Below are 25108 nucleotides of genomic sequence, written 5' to 3' on the forward strand. Positions count from 1 at the left end.
CAGGGTGGGAGGAGGGTATAGGGGACTCTCGGGAATAGCATTTGAAATGTAAATGAAGAAAATATCTAATAAAAAATAAAATCCTATGATAATCATCAAAAAAGAAAAAAAGAAGAAGCGGCACACACGTAGAGGACCCAGTGCCGGAGCTACTGTGTGCTACGGACTTGAGACATCCGAACAGCTGAAGAGAGATGAAACAGCTCAGAGCGGCTGTGAGGAGAGTTCAGGCTGGCAGCTACGGAGGACAGACGTGGGAATTTTCTTTTTGAAGCTACGCATTTCGTTTCTGTGGCAATACACAGTAGTTTACCTGGGCTGGTGAGATGGCTCAGTGGGTAAGAGTGTGTACCGCTCTTATAGAGAACCCGATTTGGTTCCTAGCACCCGTGCTGGGCAGTTCACAACTGCCTAGGACTTTAGCTCTTGGGGGATTACATCCAACATCTCTGATGTCTTTGGGCACTGAACTCATGTTCAACCTTCCCTTCATCCCCCCAAATACACATAATTAAAACTAACTGAATAATTGCCTTCAGTGGAGACATTGTTCTTTTATGTTGTTTTTTTAAAGCTTTTACTAAAACAAAAACAAAAACAAAAAAACAAGACCAACCAAACAAAGAAAACCCTTAGAATTTTTATGCCAGAGGCCCCTGAACTCTGGTTGTCTTCTCTTCATCCTCAGCTACACAGTGTCCAGGGAAGGGGAAGAACGGTAACTGAAGCTCCACTACTTTTCTATAAGGAAATACAGTTATTAACACACAGCAAAATTTATGTCTCTGATGTACTGAAAAATATTTCTCTTATTTGGAAATTTTGTTTATTTGTTTATTTATTTATTTGTTTATTTGTTTATTTATTTATTTATTTATTTATTTATTGGCTTTTCGAGACAGGGTTTCTCTGTGTAGCCCTGGCTGTCCTGGAACTCACTCTGTAGACCAGGCTGACCTTGAACTCAGAAATTCGCCCGCCTCTGCCTCCCAAGTGCTGGGATTAAAAGCGTGCGCCACCACACCTGGTGGAAATTTATCTTTTTTTTTTTTTTGATAGTGGGGAGCTGGTTAGTTTTTGTTAACTATTTTTATTTATTTATTTATTTATTTATTTATTTATGTATTTATTTATTATATGTAAGTACACTGTAGCTGTCTTCAGACACACCAGAAGAGGGAGTCAGATCTCATTACAGATGGTTGTGAGCCACCTGTGGTTGCTGGGATTTGAACTCTGGACCTTTGGAAGAGCAGTCGGGTGCTCTTACCCACTGAGCCATCTCACCAGCCCGGAAATTTATCTTTTAACTAAGATTAATAAAATTTATAAATTCAGGAAAGTGTATTTTAAAGCTTTACCTTTGGAAAATGTTCAACATGGACGCCACTGAGCTGAAACACTTGGGTTATTACTAAATTGCTGATTTTTTTTTTTAAAGAACTGTAGGCTGGGCTTGGTAGTGTATCCTGAAATCCTAGCGCTTGGGAGGTAGAAGAAGGATCAGGATTTCAAGGTTACCCTTGGCTACTTAATTAATTTGAGTATAGCCTGGGCTACATGGAGCTAATTCTAGGTACACTTAGCTAGAGAGCTATCCTACCTTTAACTTTTTCTTTTTACCGTCTTCTCCACAGAAGAAGGATGTTCAAGAGCTTGCTCAGAAATAATTAGTTAAATTAATTATTTAATAATAGTTTTTATTTTAAACGTAACCAAAAACATCTATAATACAAATTCCCACTCTAATTTATTCATTTTTAGAGAACATGACATGTTAAAATAGTTTGCTTAACATATAGGTACTGTTGTGTGTGCTTTTACTCTTTGAAAAGTGCCCTAAATGCTGCGGTGATCAAGGAAAAGGAAACAAAGAAGAATACAGAATGCCTTGAACCGGAAGCCACTGTCTACTTAAGTAAGGTTTTCCGTAAGAAGGACAAAGGTGTGTCAGTCTACCTGGAGACTAAAGTCACCAAGCTGGTGCATCAGCTGCTGTCCAGGGCCTTTGCTTAATAGTGAGCTCTTCAAAGTACTCAGTAGGGACTGGGGCAGGGGTGGGAGGGACATGGGGGGAAATCTGTGGTGAACATACTGTTCTTAGGCAGTTTCTCTGTCTTATTGTTGATGTTTTTGCTAACAGAAAAATGTCCCTGAATGCGATGAGTTTTGTTGTTGTTGTTGTTGTTGTTGTTGTTTGTTTTTAAAGAGCAAAAGTTCTTCCTAGAGAGATCTGGGGATGAACAGTGAAGCTGCTTCCAGTTAGACGGGTGCAGCGGGCTGTAGTGAGATCTTCCCCTTTCCTGAACCGGCTGTGAGTGATGGTGACTGTGTTGTGGGTTTTGTACATACCATAGCTCAGAATGGAGGGAGGGATTCACAAGGCAGATGCTAGGTGACAAAGTGCTGTCCTCAGTGGGAGTTTAAATGCATGGCGGTGGGGGTCTAGAGCAAGAGAGCCACAGTAAAAAACGGCATAGGGCAGGCAGATAATGCTTGGAAAGCCAACCTGTCTTGAATCTAGAATGCTTTGGTTTTTATCTAAGGGACATAAACAACAATTTCTTTTTAGGAAAAATGAATGGTTTTGCGCCCTTTATTAGTAAATTGGTGGTCTGTTCTTTAAAGCAAACAGTCTCTTTGGTAGATGTTAACAAAGTGAGAAAGGAGACATGGGAAAGATGAAGGGGTCATGACCCCTGTGATACTGAACTGTTAATTTAACTGATTGAAGCATTTAGTGAGGTATACTTGAAAATGCTTTGAACATGATGTAGACCCCTTTAAAGGGGTCACATGTTATCTTCTTTGCGTAATCCACCCAACAATCTTTTCTATGCCCAACATTTAGAAATAATATCTTATCTGTAATTTGCTCTTTTTCTATTTAAAATCAAAACTCTTTTTGGTTAAATTAGAAAATCCTGAGTTACTTTAAAGTATTTTGCTTTTCTGTGCTAACCCATTAAGTCCATACTTCTCATTTGTTTCTGTTCTGTCCTCTCCTCCCCTCCCCCCCTCCCTCTTCCTTTCCCTTCTCCTTCTTCCCTCCTCCTCCCCTCCTTCCCTCCCCACTTCCTCCCCTCCCCCTCTTTCTCCCCTTCTCCTATCCCCCCTCCCCTCCTCGCTTCCCTTCTCCTTTCCTCCCCCTTCCTCCCTTTCTACCCCTCCCCTTCTCTTCCCCTCTTCCTCTTCTCCTCCTTTCCTTCTTCTCCCCCTCCTCCTCTCCTCTCCTCTTCTCCTCCCCCTTTCCCCTCCTCCTCCTCCAACAGGTCTTACAATATAACCCAGGTTCATCTCGAATTTACCATCCTCCTGTCTCAATTTCTTGAGTGCTGGGATTATTTGTGTGCACTGGGCAAATTTTATTTTGTGATAAAAGGTACCTTATATTAGGTCACTAAGGATGCTCTGTAAACAATGATGGGCTTCTAATGGATCAGTCTCAACCTTCGCTAGTATTTATCTGTTCATTCATTTTACCCTGCACATAATTATCAAGTGGTTTCCACAACTATCCTTCTATTGAATCTTATAATAAAGATCAAAGTAGAGGAAATCTCTCTCTTCACGTGTGTGGGAAAAGGGGCACAGGCAGTGCTGGCTGGTAAGACATCAACTGGACACAAGCTAACATTTGAGAAGAGAAACTCAGTTGAGAAAAATGTCTCCATAAGACGGGGCTGGAGGCCAGCCTGTAGGGCCTTTTCTTAATTAGTGACTGATGGGAAAGGGAACAGCCCATTGTGATGGGATCATCCCTGGGCTGTGGTCCTGGGTTCTGTGAAAAAAGCAGGCTGAGCAAGCCCTGAGGAGCAAGTCAGTAAACAGCACTCCTCCCTGGCCTCTGCTTCAGCTGCTGCCTCCAGGTTTCTGCACTGCCTGATTCCTACCCTCATGGGTTTAGATGATAAACTGTTATGTGGAACTGTGAGTGAAATAGGCCTTTTCCTCCGAAACTTTCAGTCATGGCGTTTCATCTCAGCAATGCGAAGGGTACTTCTGTCTTAGTCAGGGCCGGTATTCCTGCACAAGACACCATGACCAAGAAGCAGTTGGGGAGGAAAGGGTTTATTCATCTTACATTTCCATATTGCTGTTGTTCACCAAAGGAAGTCAGGACAGGAACTCACACAGAGTGGGAACATGGAGGCAGGAGCAGATGCAGAAGCCATGGAGGGATGTTACTGGCTTGCTTCCCCTGGCTTGCTCAGCTTGCTCTCTTAGAGAAGCCAGGACTACCAGCCCAGGGATGGCACCACCCACAATAGGCCCTCCCACCATTGATCACTAATTAAGAAAATGCCTTACAGCTGGATCTCATGGAGGCATTTCCTCAAAGGAGGTGCCTCTCTCTGTGATAACTCCAGCTTGTTTCAAGTTGACACACAAAAACCAGCCAGTACACTTTTCTAAGACAAATTGGTATCAGCATAGTGGGGTGTTGCTGTGACAGCCCTGACCATGTTTTTGGGAGGATTGTGGAAGGACTTTGGAACTTTGGGCAAGAAGAGCCATTGAGTGTTGAGAGCTCGGTGGGATATTCTGTGGGAGCTTGGAAGGTAAGAGTGTTGAGAGCAGTGCAGACAATGGAGCCTGACTTGTGATGTTCCAGAGGAACTTTTGACTCACTTAAGGGCTTTGTTGGGGTCATTTGTTATTTTGAGTTGAGGACCTGTGGTTCTGGCTAGTTGGGGCTGAAGAATTAGCTGTGAATAACAAGAGGCCAGAAACACTGAACTTTATTGGACAGTGGATGATGATTACCTGGAGCTGGGAAGTTAGCAGTGATTCAGAAGAGACCAACGAACTTGGTAATGTGTAAGAACCAGCCATGTGGTTTTGAAGGTATGAAGAGATCACGGAGAGCAGCTGAGCTTGGCTGAGAGAGGCCAGAAGTGGCTGCTGGTGAGAGTGCAGCCCAACTGCAGCAGAGACTCAGCATATTGGAGATGTCAGTACCATGGGATGACCACCAAGAACAACAGCAGTGGAATGGAGCCAGCTGGAGCCTGGAAGACAGGCTATGTGTGCTGCTGAGGGTAGGCACAGAGAAGAGACCTAAGTTTTTTGAAGGAGCCCAGGAGAGGGTGAGTGGATCCCAGACATCAGTTATTTACACTGTTGTACTTTGTTTTTGCTTTGTTCAGATTGTAACTGCGCCCTGGTTCTTCCCTCTTGAAGTAAAACAATATTTAAGTTAATTTTGTTGTTTACAGGAGCCCACAGCTGACAGACTGTGAACTTTTAGAAGATTTTGGATTTTTAAGGAGACTATATATTTTGAAGAGATTGAACTTTCAATGTGTTTGAATTTATAAGAACATCTAAAGTTATTTATGTTTTATACTGTGATATTAATATTAACATGTCATTGTAAGGATAAATGAGAAAGGATTTGAAAATTAAAAAGTGATGTGTTTTGTGTGTAAGGTTGTCAAGGGGTCAGTTGTGCGGACTAAATTTATGTCTGCTTGACACAAGCTAGAGTCACCATAAGGCCAGGCTGTAGGCAAGCCTGTAGGGCATTTTCCTAAGAAGTAACTGATGCAGACGGGCCCAGCCCATTGTGGGTGGAGCCATCCTTGTGCTGTGGCCCTGGGTTCTATAAGAAAGCAGACTGAACAAGCCATGGGAAGCAAGCCAGTAAGCAGCACCCTCCATGGCCTCTGCATCAGCTCCTGCCTCCAGGTTCCTGCCCTGCTCGAGTTCCTGTCCTGGCTTCCATTGATGATGACCAGTACATTGGAAGCATGAGCTGAGCAAGCCCTTTCCCTTCATCTTCCTTTTGGTCACGGTGTTTCATCACCACAACAGTGACCCTAAGACACAGTCCTGTATGTGACTGTCTATGAATTGTTCATTACTGCAAAGGCAATGAACAGAGAGAGGCAGGAGAGAGAAGATGACTGCCGAGAAAGTCTCACTGCACAGCCCTTGGCCTTGAGCTTGCCACAGCCTTCTGAATGATGGGATTATACCATCCTTCGATAACAATTAATCTTCATAAAAATCCAATCTGATTATGTGTGATGGCTTGTATATGCTTGGCCTAGGGTAGTGGCACTATTAGAAGGTCTGTCCCTATTAGAGTAGGTGTGTCACTGTGGGTGTGGTCTTTAAGACCCTTATCCTAACTGCCTGGAAGCCAGTATTTTGCTAGCAGCCTTCAGATGAAGATGTAGAACTCTCAGCTCCTCCTGCACCATGCCTGCCTGGATGCTGCCATGTTCTTCCTTGATGATAATGGACTAAATCTCTGAACCTATAAGCCAGCCCCAATTAAATGTTGTCCTTATAAGATTTGCCTTGGTCATGGTGTCTGTTCACAGCAGTAATACCCTAACTAAGACATTATGCTTAAAATCTTTCATTCACTTTCTGTGACCTAAAGAATTAAGTCTACACTCCTTAAAATAGCTTTTAAGAAGCCATGTTTGTACCCTACTGTCTCACACTGTCAAAGTCAGCAACAAGTGTTATCTGAATGGATACAATTAAAAATGGTTAAAAAAAAACAACCCTGAACTTCCTTGCATTGATAAAATTTGTTGGTTCTGAAATGGATTTCCAAACATTTTATTAAAGGGAAAAAAAAAACCGCTTCCATCAATTTTGGAGCCCAGATGACATTAGAACTATATTTTTAATAGTTGAAAACACGGCTAGAATTTTGATGGAAATATCAGAAATGTCTATTTCTAGGAAGAGAGAATGTTACCTTTTTTGTGTGGTAGAGGTCTGCACTAAGGGTAAGGAAAAGCAGACTGACATTTGGTCATTATTTCTTATCAAGGATGTTTCGGTTGTAATGCTATTTGACAGCTATATTCTGGGTCTGACAGCATTGAACCGGCTTAATTCCCACTGAACAGCTCTAAATAGGCAGCGCTGCAATCAGTTAACAACCCCTGGAGGCAATAAAATCTCTCCTTTGAAGGAATACTCAAGGGGAAGAAATCTAAGATTTATAAAGGGCAGCAAGCATCCAAGAAAGGGGCAAAGTTTATGTGTGAGCCTATAATTGATGTTTCCTTTGTTGGAGAAGAAAGCTTGACGATGCTTTAAGAATGAATCTTTAACAAGTTCTAATTTTCACTAACAAGTGTGTTCAAGATGTGAAGGGGATCCATGGTTCTGAGGGTCTGTCTCTCCCAGCCAGCTGAGAACATTTGGAGAGGCCATCAAAGTATGAGGAAGAAACTTTAAAATTAATCTGGAAGGCTGTTGCCGAGCCTCTTTGATGTCTATGCCAGAGGGTCGCCATCACTACAGACTTGTTGATTAGACTTTATGGTCGTGGTGTATGTCCTTGTATGAAGAGGGATTCCAGCCCAGCCTAGTACCATCCTCATTCTAAATGAGCTTGGCGGCTCAACTTCTGTAGGTAGCAATTTAGCTAAATGAAGCACAAGCAGGAGTTACTTGGAGTCCTGGTTTGGGATCTCCACTCTCACTGTTACTAAACGTTTCTTTGTGCAGGGTATCACAGTGCCATACACAGTTTCCTCATTTGTAAAATAAGGACGATAGTTTTGAATTGGGGCAGTTTGTTATCATTTAATGAATGTGGGCCAAAGAGGCAGAGCTGTACTTGATGCCTTACTATGTGCTGAACAGCAACGGCATGAGGTCCACTCTGCTAGGTGCTCACAGATGCTATATGATGTAGGTTCTACAGTGAGGCAGAGAGAGGACTGGGGTGCTAGAAGAAACGGGTCTTGATGCAGAATCCACTGTTTCTCTTTCTTAGACTCAGCTCCTAGGAAAGTAGCTCTGTCCTTGTAGATGGACTCCAGGCGTTCAATCCTGAGACTTCAGAATTCTCGGGTACGTTAGCGTGTTCTTGTTCCATAAGTAGTTGGGGTCAGGAACTCAACGGACATATATCTCCAGTTCTCCATTCTATTATCTACCCATCACCCCTCTCTCTCATCTATCTCCCTATCTATCATCTGTCTGTCTGCCTATTATCTATCTATCTATCTATCTATCTATCTATCTATCTATCTATCTATCTATCTATCTATCTATCTATCCATCCATCCATCCATCCATCCATCCATCCATCCATCTATCTATCTATCTATCTATCTATCTATCTATCTATCTATCTATCTATCTATCTATCTATTGTGCCCATCTATCTATCATCTATTCATCTATTAATTATCTATCAATTATCTATCTAATCTATCTATCTATCTATCTATCTATCTATCTATCTATCTATCTATCTATCAATTATCTATCAATCATCTACCTATCTATCATCTATCTATCTGTCTATTTATCTGTCATCTATCTACCTATCTATCACCTGTTTGTCTCTGTATATATCTATCTACCAATTATTTATCTATGTATCTATGTATCTATCTATCTATCTAATCAATCAACCTATCATCTATCAATCATCTATCATCTATCTATCTAATCTATCTCTCTTGTCTATCTCTCTCTCTCTATCATCTATCTATCTAGTCTATCTATTTATCATCCATCCATCTATCTATCTATCTATCTATCTATCTATCTATCTATCTATCTATCTATCTATCTATCATCTATCTAGTCTATCTATTTATCATCTATCTATATCTATCATCTATCTATCTATCTATCTATCTATCTATCTATCTATCTATCTATCTATCTATCTATCTATCTATCTCTATCATCTATTTATATCTTTCTTTCTATCCACCTATTGATCATCTAGCTCTCACCTGTTCATTTTGCCCTGCTGGGGACTGAGCCATAGACCTTGGGCTGGGATTTCTGGCCAGCTATTTCTGTGAGTATGTATATGCACCTCTTCACATTTGCATGTTTGTAGGTGTGCATAGCTGATTATTGATCCTTACAGTTCTGACTCTTTGATTTTATTATCTTTAGTTTTGTTTTATTTATGTTCATCTCCTAATGAGTGTCCATGCTTTGGGTATGTTATCTCTCCTCATACATACTAGCTGTAGCCTCTGGAGCAGTAAGGATAGCAGGCAGGAGGGGAAGCCCATGCTCTCTTTATATAAACTCTTCCTTCCCATGTGGATGCTTTAAATCTCAGATGAAATATCTTTTCTTTCAACAAGCTTTCCTTGACTACTCTAGACTTTAGTCCTTTCCCCCAGTGGTCCTCAAGGGTCACCTGGGATCACCACTGTCACTTTATGGCCGTTGTCACTCTGTACTGTCCCTGACTCACACACAGGACAGCTGTGTAGAGCCTGCAAAGGAATGGCTACTTATTCCCTTTCTGGGGGTAGGTTGGTCATGTGGTGTGACATGACTGGTGAGTCATGAGTACAACTGGAGTCTCTGCACTCCACCCCAGGCTGTTCCCAGGCCTGGCAGTGCCAGAAGCATGTGTCAGTACAGACCTGTGTGATGGTGATGTGGAGAGCAAGTGGGTTTTAGTAAGTCTAGCCACATGTGGCCCCAGTGAGATACTGATCTGCCTAGTAGCAACAGAGGGTCGGAGCTTCTCCACTACACAGTGTATCCATGTGCACTCTGTTTGCTTTAATCTGAGACAGTGTATTCATGTGTGCTCTGTCTGTTTGCTTTAATATGAGACAGTGTCTCCATGTGCACTCTGTCGGGCCCAGAATTCAGGACATAGCCCAGGCTGACTCATGTGGCAGTCCTGTGTCAGACCCCAGTACATGGCACTGTGGCATATCCCCATTAATCCAGCCATTGCTGAGCTCCCGTCTTGTTTGTCAGTGTGTCCCCAGAGCCTTGTTACAGGGCTGCCTGACATAGGGACTACAGCTAATGAATCATTCATGGAATGAAATGATTATCAAGAAAGGATCTGGCTCAAGATTTAGCTTTATAGTCAGACCCTTGGCATGGTACAAGTGTAAAGGGAGAAGCAAAAAGGGGATATTATTATCTGCCAGGAGAAGCCAGGATGGTGCTCCCATATCTAAACATTAAAAAAATATTTTCTTAAGAAAATTCAGTGAAATGTGTAAGAAAATAAAAGCTTTACCCACCGGAAGAAAGTGATGTACAGAAGGCACATGTTGCTGCTTATGGACAAGTAGCAGTGATGCCATCCAGGAGACAGCAAGAGCTTGGGATCCGTGTCGCAGAAAGGGAAGGTCATGAAGAATGCATTAACTTACTGTTGTGTGCTCACTGTCCTGTTTTCTGTGTGCCTGCTGTCCTGTGTGCTCACTGTCCAGTGTACCCACTGTCCTGTGTGCTCACTGTCCAGTGTACCCACTGTCCTGTGTGCTCACTGTTCGGTGTACTCGCTGTCCTGTGTCCTGCATGCTCACTGTACTGTGTGCTTGCTGTCCTATGTCCTGTGTGTTCACTGTCCTGTGTACTCACTGTCCTTTGTGCTCTTGTCCTGTATGCTCACTGTCCTGTGTCCTGTGTGCTCACTGTCCTGTGTCCTGTGTGCTCTTGTCCTGTGTGCTCACTGTCCTGTGTCCTGTGTGCTCACTGTCCTGTGTACTCACTGTCCTTTGTGCTCTTGTCCTGTATGCTCACTGTCCTGTGTCCTGTGTGCTCACTGTCCTGTGTCCTGTGTGCTCTTGTCCTGTGTGCTCACTGTCCTGTGTCCTGTGTGCTCACTGTCCTGTGTCCTGTGTGCTCACTGTCCTGTGTGCTCACTGTCCTGTGTGCTCGCTGTCCTGTGTGCTCACTGTCCTGTGTCCTGTGTGCTCACTGTCCTGTGTGCTCACTGTCCTGTGTCCTGTGTGCTCACTGTCCTGTGTCCTGTGTGTTCACTGTCCTGTGTGCTCACTGTCCTGTGTCCTGTGTGCTCAATGTCCTGTGTTCTGTGTGCTCGCTGTCCTGTGTCCTGTGTGCTCACTGTCCTGTGTGCTCACTGTCCTGTGTTGTGTGTGCTTACTGCCCTGTGTGCCCACTGTCCTGTGTCCTGTGTTCTCGCTGTCCTGTGTTGTGTGTGCTTACTGCCCTGTGTGCCCACTGTCCTGTGTCCTGTGTACTCACTGTCCTGTGTGCTCGCTGTCCTGTGTCCTGTGTGCTCGCTGTCCTGTGTCCTGTGTGCTCACTCTCCTGTGTGCTCACTGTCCTGTGTCCTGTGTACTCACTGTCCTGTGTGCTTGCTGTCCTGTGTCCTGTGTGCTCGCTGTCCTGTGTCCTGTGTGCTCGCTGTCCTGTGTCCTGTGTGCTCACTCTCCTGTGTGCTCACTGTCCTGTGTCCTGTGTGCTCACTGTCCGGTGTCCTGTGTGCTCGCTGTCCTGTGTGCTCACTGTCCTGTGTCCTGTGTGCTCACTGTCCGGTGTCCTGTGTGCTCGCTGTCCTGTGTGCTCACTGTCCTGTGTCCTGTGTACTCACTGTCCTGTGTCCTGTGTGCTCGCTGTCCTGTGTCCTGTGTGCTCTTGTCCTGTGTGCTCACTGTCCTGTGTCCTGTGTGCTCGCTGTCCTGTGTCCTGTGTGCTCGCTGTCCTGTGTCCTGTGTGCTCGCTGTCCTGTGTCCTGTGTGCTCGCTGTCCTGTGTCCTGTGTGCTCGCTGTCCTGTGTCCTGTGTGCTCGCTGTCCTGTGTCCTGTGTGCTCACTGTCCTGTGTCCTGTGTGCTCACTGTCCTGTGTCCTGTGTGCTCACTGTCCTGTGTTCTGTGTGCACGCTGTCCTGTGTCCTGTGTGCTCACTGTCCTGTGTCCTGTGTGCTCACTGTCCTGTGTTCTGTGTGCATGCTGTCCTGTGTCCTGTGTGCCCACTATCCTGTGTCCTGTGTACTCACTGTCCTGTGTGCTCTCTGTCCTGTGTCCTGTGTGCTCGCTGTCCTGTGTCCTGTGTGCTCACTGTCCTGTGTGCTCTCTGTCCTGTGTTCTCGCTGTCCTGTGTCCTGTGTGCTTACTGCCCTGTGTGCCCACTGTCCTGTGTAGGCTCCAGTAGGAAGAACAGGATGTCACACAGCTCCCTGACCATCCTCTTACAGTTGAGTAGAGACGAGCGGAGGCCTGGCTCTTTGGGATGCAGGGTACTGATGGCAGTGTCCTTGGGGAAGATCACAGAAGTCAGACTGTATCACTTCTGTCCGGGGGACCAGAAATTCACAGACATGGTGTTCCAGTGGTTGGTCCCTCTCCACTGTATGAACTCATTTCACTCCCAATGACTGTGAGCTTTATTCCATTTCTTCCCATGCTATCTTGTGGCTTTTCTCACCGCCCAGGCTGTACACTTTTGTCACCACCTAGACTGTACACTGTGACTACACAGCCCATGAGCCCCTTCCTCATGACCCCCTAGTCCTCTCTGTTTATGGAGTTATGGAAGCTGCTGTAGCTCCTTGGAGCTTGCCACAACTTCCCCTCTTAAACCATTCCTGCTTAAAGCTTAAAAGCACAGAGCTCTGAGGAGCACATTCTGGCCACACTGCAGTTATTTTTAGCTTGTCTATTCCTTTATAGACGCAGGTTTACGTGAAAAATCCTACTTTAGACTAAGTCATTTGTGCTATCTCTGTATTTGTATTTGGACTGTGAGAAAAAAAAAAAGAGGAAAACCGGCAACATTTAAAAATCACCATTTCGAGTGGGCCTGATGTTTCTTAGTAAGACTTTCGTATTTCTGCACTGAAAGGTTTTTCATGTCTTCCATAGAGACTGATTAGAACTCTTTCGTCCTAGTACACAGATCTGTCCCTTCTACCCCTTGCTCAGCAGATAACCTTGCCATGACCTTGTAGAGCAATGACTCACAACAGGTGGGTTGTGTCCCCTTTGGGGACATCAAATGATTCTTTTGCAGGGAGTCACCTAAGATCATCAGAAAACACAGATATTTATATTACAATTCATAACAGTAGCAAACTTATAGTTATAAAGTAACAACGAAAAGAATTTTATGGTTTTGGGTCACCACAACATGAGGAAGTGAATGAAAGGGTCCCAGCATTTGGAAAGTTGAGAGTCACTGTTGCAGTGGAAATACAAGCTACTAGTTGATACTTCATTAACTTCCGGTAATCAGCTTAAAGGACACTGAGCACCATGACCACACATTCCTTCTTCTATCCAATTTAATGCACCACTGAGCTTCTGTCTATCTCCAGTTAATAACTTGGGTGGGCTTGGAAAGTGGAGGAATAATAAAACAGATCCTACGAATGGATATTTAAAACTTTTTTACTTTTGATGTGAGACAGGATATCATGCCCTCTGTGATGGCTTTAGACTCTTAATCTCAATGTCAGCTAAGACTGACCTTAAACTTCTCACCCTCTTGATTCTACTTCCAAGTTCCAAGTTACAGACAGCCATGAGCTTTGCTTCCTAAGAATCTTGAGATAGAAATATTAGAAATATAGGCCGGCAAGATGACTCGGTGGGGAAAAACTCTTGCTGTCCTAGTCTGATGTCCAATACCCTGAACCTACTCAATAGAAGGAGAGATCTGGTGCATTCACGTCTTCTGACCTCACATGCTTCCAACTCACACACATAACCACTTGTGTACACATTCACACAGTAATGGTAACATTTTAAAAAGTGAAACAAATAATGTATCCTGAATAGACAAAGAAGAGACCATGAAAAGGGGCTGAGAGGAGCAGAGGGCAGGGCAGTGGAGAGGAGGAAGAGAAGGAAGGCAAGACAGGATGTGCTTCAAGCAAGAGGGAGAACTGTCCATCATTCCAGTCTCTGAAAACTAGAGAAGTCAGGCAGGGTAGATAGAGCAGATAAGGCTAACACCTGGACAAGGGCCAGTCCACAACAGCAGATAAAACGGAGAATGATTTTGATACGAGCACTTGGATGGAGACACGGGCAGGCCGCTGAGGAATGGCAAAGGAAGAGGGCCCAGCTCTCCATTTCCATTTTACAAGGCTCAGCTCTGAAGAGGAGGGAGTACCCGGCCTGCTGGAAAGTTGTGGGGCTGTCAAAAGATAGGATTATATTTTATATGATAGAGGAACATATTTTAATGCCTGTGAGGGAGAATAAGTAGGGCATAAGAGAAGCAAGGGAAAGAGGGTTGGTTATTTGATAGACTAAGGTCCAGGTGAAAGCAGGAAAGAATAAGATTCAAAGCCTTTTGTAGCCTCCTCCTGCCTGCCTGCGCCAGAGTTGTCTTTTTCACTCTGTATAATGTTTTTAAGTATCATCTACATGATAATGACTTATAAACCTACCGCTGCATGCACAATCAATCCCCAGAGCTCCAGGAACCCCGTCATCCAGCCGCCTATCGGGTAGCTCCTCCTGGGTATCCCTGGGAACCTTAGCCGCATAGCATTAAAAGTAGAGTTTATTATTATTTATTCATACATTATTTCCAAGATTCTTATATCAGGAAAAGGAACTGCTATTCAATCCAAATCTAGCAGACATCTTTGACTCTTCTTTACCTTCTTGTCTGCGCCTTTTGTTTTACTTCCTTGACTAATTCCAGGGTTGGCTTCTCCTGGGCTGGTCTGTTTTCTATCTCTAGGAAGGCTTCTGCAGTCCCCACAGGTCAGAACTAGGGCTTTTCCTTGGTACATTATGGAAATCCTATTTTTGCACTTACCACTTACGTTAGAATCACCTTTTTATGAGACTCTAAACCTATGGTGACAAGCACAGACCTTGCATGCTTTGTCGTCAAGAACACAGTGAGTCCTGAATACATGTTCCTGGAATGAATGGTTATAGTCGGTAATATGTGTGTGCCACCATGGTGGCTAATCTTCATTATCAACTTCACTGGATTAAGAATCGCCTAGACACAGTGAAACGCGTGTTTGGAAATGTTTGGGCGTGTCTTTTCGGAGAGGATTAACTGAGCAGAATCAACCCATCTTGGATCTGAGCGGCACCATTCTACAGGGTGGGAGGTCGGTGGAATGAAGTACTCAGGCTCTGGCCTCGTGTGCCTTTGCTTTCTTGGCCACTCTGATGTGACTCTTGCTGTGGCTTCCCATGCTTTATTCGTGCTGCTATAGGGCATTGGTGTGGTTTTACCGGAACCAGCTGGGCACAATGTGAACCTGAAAGCAAGTGACAGGCCATCACTGCTGGAGATGCAGATTCAGAACATACAGAACATACAGGGACAACGGCTAGCAAGGAGGAGGATGGGACACCTTAATTAAAAAACAAAACAAAACAAAAAAAATGGGAAGAGCTGTCAGATAGGTAAGTTACCGATGGCTAACACCGATGTGTCAGGTCTTAAATTAGGTGGCTCTTATAACAACCTAGTCAGGAGGATGAGTCTCAGAAGTGAACTTGCTGAAGGCCTCACAGGTGGAACCAAATGGAGCGCACAGTCCACACTGAGCCAGAGGTGAGAGCGTGCATGAGCACAGTAGGAGCGCACAGTCCCGCACTGAGTCACAGATGGGGGCGTGCAGGAGCCCAGTAGGAGCAGACGGTCCACACTGAGTCAGAGGTGAGAATGCGCATGAATATGCCGCTTGTGGAAGTCTCAAGCAAGGCACTGTTGTTTCTGCAGGTTTCACAGTAAGTTTGTGTTGTTGAGCACATTCATCCCCTAAAGAGCTGACATACCCAGCCACACATTGCACCCCTCTTGGAGCTTTTAAAAACACAGTCCTGGTCCACCCTCCCTGAGGTGCTCAGTCAGTAGGGACTGTCAACGAGTGTATGGTTTCAGGCATCATCCCCCCCAAATTCTGGCGCATCACATACCCTGCCCCCCCACCCCATTCTCTCCCTTCCTCCGCAGTTGAGGACAGCAGCTGGGCCTTATGCAGCCATGTATTAAGATGTTGATGATGGCCCCAGGTAGACCAATGTATGTTGGCTGCTCAGTCCCGGCTGAGGAAGTGTTGGGGTATGCCAAATATTCCCTTGGCTTCTAGATTCCATGTGTCACAACCAAGCCCGGATTCGCGGGCGTCACACATAGAACGCACCGTGCTGGTAGATCACTTTGAGAAATGCGTTCCTGTTCAACCGCGTTCCCCGTAGAAAGCCGCTGGTCTGTCAGGCTAGCTCTGAAGCCTGGGTATTAGGTTTGTGTTTGTGTTCTACACGAGTAAGGAGCAATGAGCATTTTGTCTGCGGCAGGCTAAATCATCCTGAGGGAGCCGTCTACATCAGCGGCATGTAATGAAAGATGTTGTCACAAGCGGCTGCCAACACTCTTTCTGGTGACTTAGGAAAAGGTTCTGTTGACCTTCCCAGCCGTATTTACTTTTGTGCAAGGATAGAGGCTGAGCGTATAGGTAGAGTAATTTTCTTTGTGATTTCTTATACTTTTTCACGCCTGATATTTATTTTATTTTATTTTTGAAACGATAACTTAATCATAGATCTTTCTCTCGTCCCCCTCCCCACTCCCATACACCCATTGCCTCTCTCCTTCAAATTCATGGTGGCCTTTAAAAAATCGTTCTTGCATACACATATGTATATGCATATATATATTCCTAAGTATAACCTGTGTACACTACCTGTATGCGTGTTTTCAGGGCTGGCTGTTTGGCACAGGACAACCATCTGGTGTGCTCTTCCCTGGGGAAGGCCACCTCTCCTGCTCCCAGCTTTTCTCAGTTGCCTGTAGTTCCTGGTGTAGGGTTGAAGGCTCACAGGCTTTCCTCCATCCACGTTGGCATGCCCATTAGTGTTGTCCAGCTGATGTTTAGGATTCTTATTCTTCTAATAGTGGTTTGTGCAGGAGAAGAACAGCAAGCCCAGCACAGCAATGCATGGATCGTTCCATGTCTGAGCAGCCATCCGAAGTAAGCCTCAGAGGTTTCAGAGTCTATGTTCCCCAAAGGAGAGGCATGAATTGTGCTAAATGCACCCAACCCCCTTCCCACCCTCTGTATAGAATCAGTGCCTTTGGAAGTCTGTCAGCCTCTTCTTTGTCCCTGAGGTCACCAACCTGGCCCACCTTATTGTTAGTCCTTGCCTGTGGGACTGTAATGACCCAGGGTCATCAAGGGTCAAGGCAGCTTCAATCCTAAAAACCTGGAACACAGGATGTCAGGAGTTGGCTATCTCCCCTCCTCCCAACCTGGTGCCAGAAAGCCAGCTCTCCCACTATTAACCCTAGTAAGAATTTACTACCCAGAGAGTTACCAGGCTCTTACTCTTTGTTATAAGGTTTCCCCCTCCATGGTACCCCACCCGTCACTGAGTATGCAGATGTAGCATTTTCCAACATCCCTGTCCTGGCCAATGGTGCACAGCCACCCAAACTTTACTCCAGAGACCTTGACCACCTCCTCAGGGATACAAATACCCCTTTCTCCCTCCATTAAGCCAAATTGGTTTTCTGAAACTGTTCTCTGGTGTGTGTTCCTTGTCCCCCACACCCCTGCACTCACCACTGACCAAGACTGTACTCACCCTCTCCGGCTAAAGTTCCCTATCTCCAGTACAGTCCGGTGCACTATGGGCCAGGTTAACCCAAGGTGGGGGGAGGGAAGCAGACAGGGGAGGACACTTGCCAGGATTTCGGCAGAGCCCAGCTAACTGCTCTCCCTTCTCCACTTGTGTCTTTCTACACAGTTTTCCATATGCAATGGTGCTATGACTATATTTGATCATGCCAGCTGCCATTTCCCCAGCATTTAGACAGATCTTTGGAACATGGTCAGAGGTGTTCAGTCATGATTTAAATGCATGAGTGACTGTTACTATCCTGCTAAAACTGTTCACACCCTCCCCGTTCCTTCAGGGTATCCACAAGATTTCCGAACAGAGATTCTTACTTCAGCCCATACAACACCTGTCTCATGGATGAGGTCTCATGTCTGCTAATCTCTGCCAAGAAATCATCTCTTACCATACCTGCCAGTTTTCTCTCTGCTCACTGTGTGTGTGTGTGTGTGTATGGTGTGTGTATGTTTGTCACTGTGTGTATGAAGTGTCCTTGGAACCTAAAAGAGAGTGGCAGATCCCTCAAGTGAGTCACTAAACAAGGGTGCTGGGAACCCAACTCAGGTCCTTGCAAGAACAGCAAGCATTCTTTCTGCTCCAGCCCGAGGTATGTACCTCTTCAAGCAATGACATTGTCCCCATAATTACAGTGCAACTATCTAAATCAAGAAGCTAATATAGATTTAGAGTTGTCATCTAATCTGTTTTGCCAGTTTTCTTTATTGTCCTTCAGGACAAAAGAAGAAAAATAATTAGTTTGAGATGATGTCTTCCAGGGGAGGGAGAGTCGCTTTTTTTTTTAGAGTTCAGCCCCTGGTAGGGCGACCATGCTCCAGTGAATAGCAGTAAGTACACCCTAGAGTATATAAACAGCACTCACTGGACTCAGTGGTTACAAATGAAGGCAAACAGAGAATATGGAGTTGTGGGGCGGGTAGGGAGTCAGGGGGAGAAATGCAGGGCGGGGGAGTGAGGCTAGGAGAAGCTGTGGGGCAGATTCTGGGGTAAATAGGACTGAAATTGTATGCTTGTATATGATTTTCAGAGACTAAATACAGATTCTATTAAAAACCCAGTATAGAATTTCTTTGAGTTAGTTCAAAGTCCACCCATCCTGTTTTCTCAGCCCCCTTGCCCAGTCCCTCAGTTTCCATTTATTAATTTATTATGTCATTAATAAATTTATGTCATTAATGTCATTCCATTTATTAATTTATTATGTCATTAATGTCATTCAGACTATGAATGTTACGTCAGCAAGTCACATCAGGAGACGCCTGCTATAAATACACACCTCATTAACAGTCACTACTTGCCTTTGAATCCTGACCACTGTGGTTTTTGTGCAAATTTCTCTACTAGAATTTTACCACTGGTGATTAATACACATTTTGTAGAGAGATATTTTGAGAACAAATGCCTTACTTATCAAAACATACCTACTACTTTCTGTGTCTTGTAATGACTCCTTGTCTGAAGCAGTTACGCCTGTAGTGAATGTCAAATGGCCATTTCAATGGGGTCCATCCTTCTGTATTTTCCAGTGAGCATTTTACTTTAGGGAAAGCTAGCTTTTTTCTTCACCTCCCATAATTCTTTTTTCCTTCCTTCCATCTATCCATCCTTCCTGCCTTTCTTTCCTGTCTGCATGGGCTCATAAAGTTTTACTTATTGTATGTTACTATAGCATAATGACCTTCCCACGCTTGACTAACATTTATATAGTGGCGAGTCTTTTGAAGTTGCCTTTTGTTTCCATCTGGCATGTCCCATCTGTCCCTGAATACATAATTTCCTTACCTTGTGGTACAGCAAGATGTTCTAGGAGCCAAGCTCATCGGGTACGTGTCCTAACCCAGCCCTGGAACCAGTCCTTGTATCTGGTAGCCCTGATTTCCTTTGGTGAGCATGTTGGTTAGTTTTACATCAACTTGAGCCAAGCTATTTGGGAAGAAGAAACTTCAGTTGGGAAAATGCCCTCGCTAGATGGGCTTGTGGGCATGGGACATTTTCTTTATTCATGATTGGCATGGGAGAGTCCAGCCCACTGTGGTCATGATAGGCATGGGAGGGTCCAGCCCACTGTGAACTATACTACCTCTAGGAAGGTGGTGCTGGATGGTATGAGAGCTGGCTGAGTAGGACATGGGGAGCAAACCAATAAGCTGTGCTCTCCCACTGACTGCTTTTGCTTCAGCTTCTTCCTCTGGATTCCTGTTTTGTGTTTCTGCCCACACTCCTGCCAGTGTCAGACTATTACTTGGAAGTGTATGATGAAATAAACCCTTTCTTCCTCAACTTGCTTTTGCTCATAGTGTTTATCACAGCAATAGAAACCCTAAATAAAACAGTGAGTAATCATATATTTTTTTGAGACAGGATTTTATTATGTGGAGTTGTAGGATCTTTGATCACACTGTGAACCCTGAGATTGTGTTATTTGCTGAAAAAAAAAAAAACCAACCTGTTTCTAGTTGTGGTATGGCTCAGCCTAAACACATGTTAATTCCTCTGGCTAGAATACAGACACCCCTTAGCACACACCTTTAATCCCAAACAATGAAGGTAAAGTTAGTTTGTAGAAGGAAGTGCTCATGTTTGAAAGTGATGTCTAATTGAGTGGCAGACAAAGTGACGAATCATAGAAAGATTTGACAGCATAGGAGATGCCCAAGTCTCAGAGAAGAGAGGAAAGTGAGGCTACTAAAGAGTGAGCAGTGCAGATAGAGGGGGAGAGGAAGGCAATTTTACAGGGAGAGTTTTACAGAGACAGGTTGCAGATAGAACAGGCTAAACACAGGTGAAGACAGATGAGCCAGAGAGTGAGGAGTCAGAAGACTAGAACAGATTGCTAGAGTTAGTTTGAAACCAAGCAAAACAATTCAGGAGATGCTGAGAGAGAAGTCAGGTTGGAGATGAGTTTGAACCAGAACAGCTGAGTTTAACCACCCTGCCAGAGTTAGGAAAGCACTAGGAAGGGTGAGCTTATTCAGCAGTTAAGTCTCAGAGACTGAGTAGTCTAGGCCTAGATTAGATTGTATGGAGGATCTAAGCTTCCAGGACTAAGCCTAGGTTAGCACACAGAGACAGTAAGTCACAGAGAGGACAATTACAACAGAAGAATAAAAGATACATTTACAATGTAGCTCTGGCTATCCTAGAACTCACTATGTAGACCAGGATAGTCTTGAACTTCCAGAGGTGCATTTGGCTCTGCCTCCTCCTGCTAGAATTAAAGGTGTGCACCGCTACACTTTTTAGGATATGGGTGCTGACTGTGCTACTCAGTACTGAGATGCCCATATTTCTAGTCCTTCTCATTGGATGAAGTTAGAACATATACACATCTCTATATAATTTCCATATCTATCCATGGAAACCAAAGTTTTGTTTGTTTATATCATAGGTCATTGGGAATCTTAAATGCTATCTTAAGAAAATGTCCAGAACTCATACTTTCAAGTTTAAGATGGCTAATTTCTTCTTTGATTCTGGAATACATTTCTCTCATCTCTTTTTTTTTTTTTTCTTTTTTTGGTTTTTTCGAGACAGGGTTTCTCTGTGTAGCCCTGGCTGTCCTGGAACTCACTTGTAGACCAGGCTGGCCTCAAACTCAGAAATCCGCCTGCCTCTGCCTCCCGAGTGCTGGGACTAAAGGCGTGCGCCACCATGCCCAGCTCTCTCATCTCTTTTTAAGATTACATATTTATTTATGTATTTATGTATTTATGTGTATGTGTTGTGCATATGTGTATATGTGTATGAGTGTGCATGTATGTGTGTAAGTGCCTATGTGTATGTGTGTGCCTATGTGTATATGTATATGAGTATGTGTGTATATGGTATATATATATGTGTGAGTTTTTGTTTATGTATGAATATGTGTGTATATGTGTATGTGTGTGTGTCTGTGTATCTCTGTGCATATGTATGTATATGTCTCTGTGTGTATGGGTATGCATATTCCTATGTGTGTATGTATATGTATGTGTACATGTGTGTATGTGTGTGCACCTCTGTGTGTTTGTATGTGTGTATATGTATGTTAAGTGTGTGAGTGCATATGAGTGTGCATATATATGTCTGCTTGTGTATATGTCTCTGTGCATGTATATGTATATGTGTGTATAGGTATGTGTGTATATGTGTCTGCCTATGTGTGTATGTGTGTGTACATATGTGTAGGTGTGTGCGTCTCTGTGTGTATGTATGTGTGTATATGTATGTGACTATATATGTGTGGGAGTGTGTATAAGTATGTGTATATATGTATTTATGTGAGTGTGTATTTCTGCATATGTTTGTGTATGGGTATGCTCTGTGTGTGTGTATGTGTAGAGCACACCTTTGAGGAGTCTGATTTCTCCATCCACCATGGGTCACTGGGATTCAATGAACTCAGGCTGTGAGGCTGGTGGCAAGTGCTGTATGTGTCAAGTTATTCTCATCGTCCACCTTTTTAAAAATAGAACATTCTAGCATATGTGCTACGTAGAAAAATCAAGCATGCAGTAATGCAGTGAGGCAAAAGCAGTAGCAGAACTAATGTCTTCCTACTGCTGCATGCCTTTTGAAGAAGGGCGTGACAATTAGGCTGGGCTCATACTATGCATGTGGACTCATCCCACCTTTGTAAGGTGGGAAGGACAAGTTCCTGTGGACAGATGTGATTGCCACAGCTTTGGATTAATGAGTGCGGATGTCTCATTTCTATTCGAATGTTCTCTACTGCAGCCTAAAGCTATTGTATGATATTAGTTGGCATTTCACAAAAAAAAATTCTTTAATAAAATTTGTAGAAAGTTTAATAATTGAATGGCTATAATGATTCTTCAACAAGAGAAAACAGTGCAAAGTTTCTCAAGTTGCCTGTCTGTGGAATCCCCTTGCTAGGGAACACCTACATCAAGTTCATTGCATGAAACCAGTGTGGAGGGAAGGCACTGCAACCGTGTTCTCACATGGTAATTAGCACATGGTTGTGTGGTCATACAGGTTGCAGAACATTTGATCTGAACCAGGTGCCTGGATTCTTCCTCTTGGTCCCATTTCGTTCTGTTCTACGCTTTCTATTGTCTCTCATCAAATGACTGTGGGCACATGTGACCGGGGGTGGGGTGGGGCTGGGATAGGGGGAGCTGTCCTGGAACAGGAGCAGAGATTGAGGCTTCCTCTCTCCATGCTCCTTTACGCACCCCCCCCCCGTACCCCCCAGGTCAGACTTGTAGCCTATGGCCAAATTACAGATTCAACTTCCTCCCTCCAGGATAAGAATCAGCCAGGCAGGTTTTTGGAATTCCTCTTCATGTAAATGAAGCATTCCCTGGCCTCCACCCTAGCCAATAACACATACCTACTTTTGAAACCCCTATCCACTACCCACAATCTATATAGCCCTTCTTCACCTCAAATAAAGTTGTTCTGTCTCACTGAAACTGATCCTGGAAGTCCATCTGTTGACCCTGTTCCCTCCACACCCACCCCCTGAACCTTGCTCCCCCTGTCCCCCACCCCACCCACTTCGGCTCCCTTGGTCCTTGAGGGTGGTGCCCAACAGCATCCCCCCCTCCCAGGGGGTTGAAGGGCCACAGATTTTTTTTTTTTATCATTGAAATCCTGGAAACATTTAAAACTTAGCAAATAGGGGCTGGGAAAGTCTCTCAGTGGTTAAGAGAGTACACTGCTTTTTCAGAGGACCTGAATTTGTGTCCCAACACCCACATTTAGGTGACTAACAACCACCTTTAATTCTACCTGTAGGAGGCTCTGTCTCTGGCCTCTGTAGGCACTTGTACTAATGTAAACACACCTACCCCTCCCAATAAAAACAAGTCTTCAAAATTAAGCAAATGTATGATCACTCTGAATACACGTGTGTGTGTGTGTGTGCGCGCGCGTGTGTGTGTGCGTGCGCGCGTTTGTGTGATCATGGAAGCCAGCGGACAACATTGGGTACCACTCTTTAGGCTTTGTGCTTTGAGACAGGATCTCTCATAGGCCTGAGATTCACCAAGTAGGCTAGGCTTGTCAGCATGCCAGGGATCTACCACAGTGCTTACCTTCTCAGCACTGGGATTATAATCTGTGCCACCATGCTGGGCTTGCTTATTTTTGTTTGTTTGATGTGAGTTCTAGAGCTGGAGTCCAGGTCTTCATACTTGCAAGACAAGCCCTTTGCTGGCTGAGCCCTCTTCTCAGCCCTGAATACTTACTGCTGGCAGACAGGTCTCGAATTATCTCTGATTCCCTAGTAGTTCTCTGCCAGACATTAACTGATTCTGCTCTCTGGAGTGAACTGCAGAAAACATTTGTGAGGCCCTTGTTAGGGCTGCACGAAGTGAAATGTCCCCGTGACTTGCGCTTTTCACCTACACTTATTTTTTAATATTCTAGAGGGCTACAGAAAATGCAAGTCAGATTTTAAATGTTTTGCGGGTAGATTGCAGTGTACAAACATTTCCATATTTATGCATCTAGCATCATGCAGTTCACAATGAAGTCTTTTCGATATTCATGTCTTCCATTGATTGGTAGGTATTTACTAATATCATTAACTACATTCCTCCAGTGTTTTAAGAATCATGGACAAAACATTTTGGGTCCCAGAATGGGCTTTAGATGTGTAAATCAATCCCATGGATCATTTTAAATTACTAATCATAAGCAAACAGATAAGCAAAAATGACTATAAATTGGGTTAATTACTGTAGCTCAAGTTTTAGCTCATAATTTTGACTTTCAAAGGCTACACAAACCAATTTTGTACTCTTAGATTATAATGAGCAGTCTTTATTCTTTAATCAGTTCGCCCCATATCTAGCTGTCTAACGTAACACTCCTTTGAAGTCTAGAAAGATCTAACATAATTGAAGAAATGTCGAACTACTTGACTCTTTTTTTTTAATATAAAGGAATTAAACATTAATCAGGTTTGTGCATCTCAATTAAGCCAATTAAAATTATCACAGAACCAAGTGCATACTGAGAGAGGTAGCTTTAATGCCTGAATACATTACCAACTTTTACATAGAATTCCCATATCCATTTATGCTTGTTACTCAAAAAGTAAATACAGACCCAGAGTCCACATTAGACTGCCTGCCAGTCAACACTAAGCTCTGGAAAAAAACCCCCAAAAATAAAAAAACCCATCTCACGTCGTTCACGGGGTTTGCTTGATGGCTGTGTCCCTAGCGCTGGAGCACATCCCAGATCGTCCCACTGATGGCAGGATTCTGTAAGTACTGGCCCGACTGGTACCTTCATCCAATGAACCCACTAAGTGTTCAATTTGCTTTCCTAATAACTGGGGAAGGCAATTTTGGTGTTGCGGGCTGTAGTATACATACAAAGTCCATATAATTACTAATAATTTGTAACAAGTGTTAATTGATAAACAGCTCCCTCTGGTAGCTTAATTAAAGCTGCAGGATAGCGAGGCGTTTTACAACTGGGATTGATCCCAATTAGTCAACAAAATCTGTGTAGTCTGTTCAAAGGAAAGGAAGGAAATTTAGCCTAGCGAGGCTTTGGGGATTTTGTCTTGTCTTCTGTTTCGTTTTTTTTTTTTTTTCCTTCTAAAAGAGAAACACAATTGGAAGAGCTTCGTTGTGTAGTCAGGAGCCGTCCACCTCGTGTATGCAGAATGTTGCTTGGCGGCTCTTCCGCAGTTACTCAGCCATTTGTTTATTCTGTCAGGTTACTGAAAAATATTCAAGCATTTTCTTTTATTACACCCAGTGGTTCACACCGCTGAACACCAACCCAGAGGGACCCGAAA

This window comes from Mus caroli, unplaced genomic scaffold (genome assembly GCF_978045245.1).
Source record: "Mus caroli unplaced genomic scaffold, Mus_caroli_1 scaffold_4, whole genome shotgun sequence".
Lineage (NCBI taxonomy): Eukaryota > Metazoa > Chordata > Mammalia > Rodentia > Muridae > Mus > Mus caroli.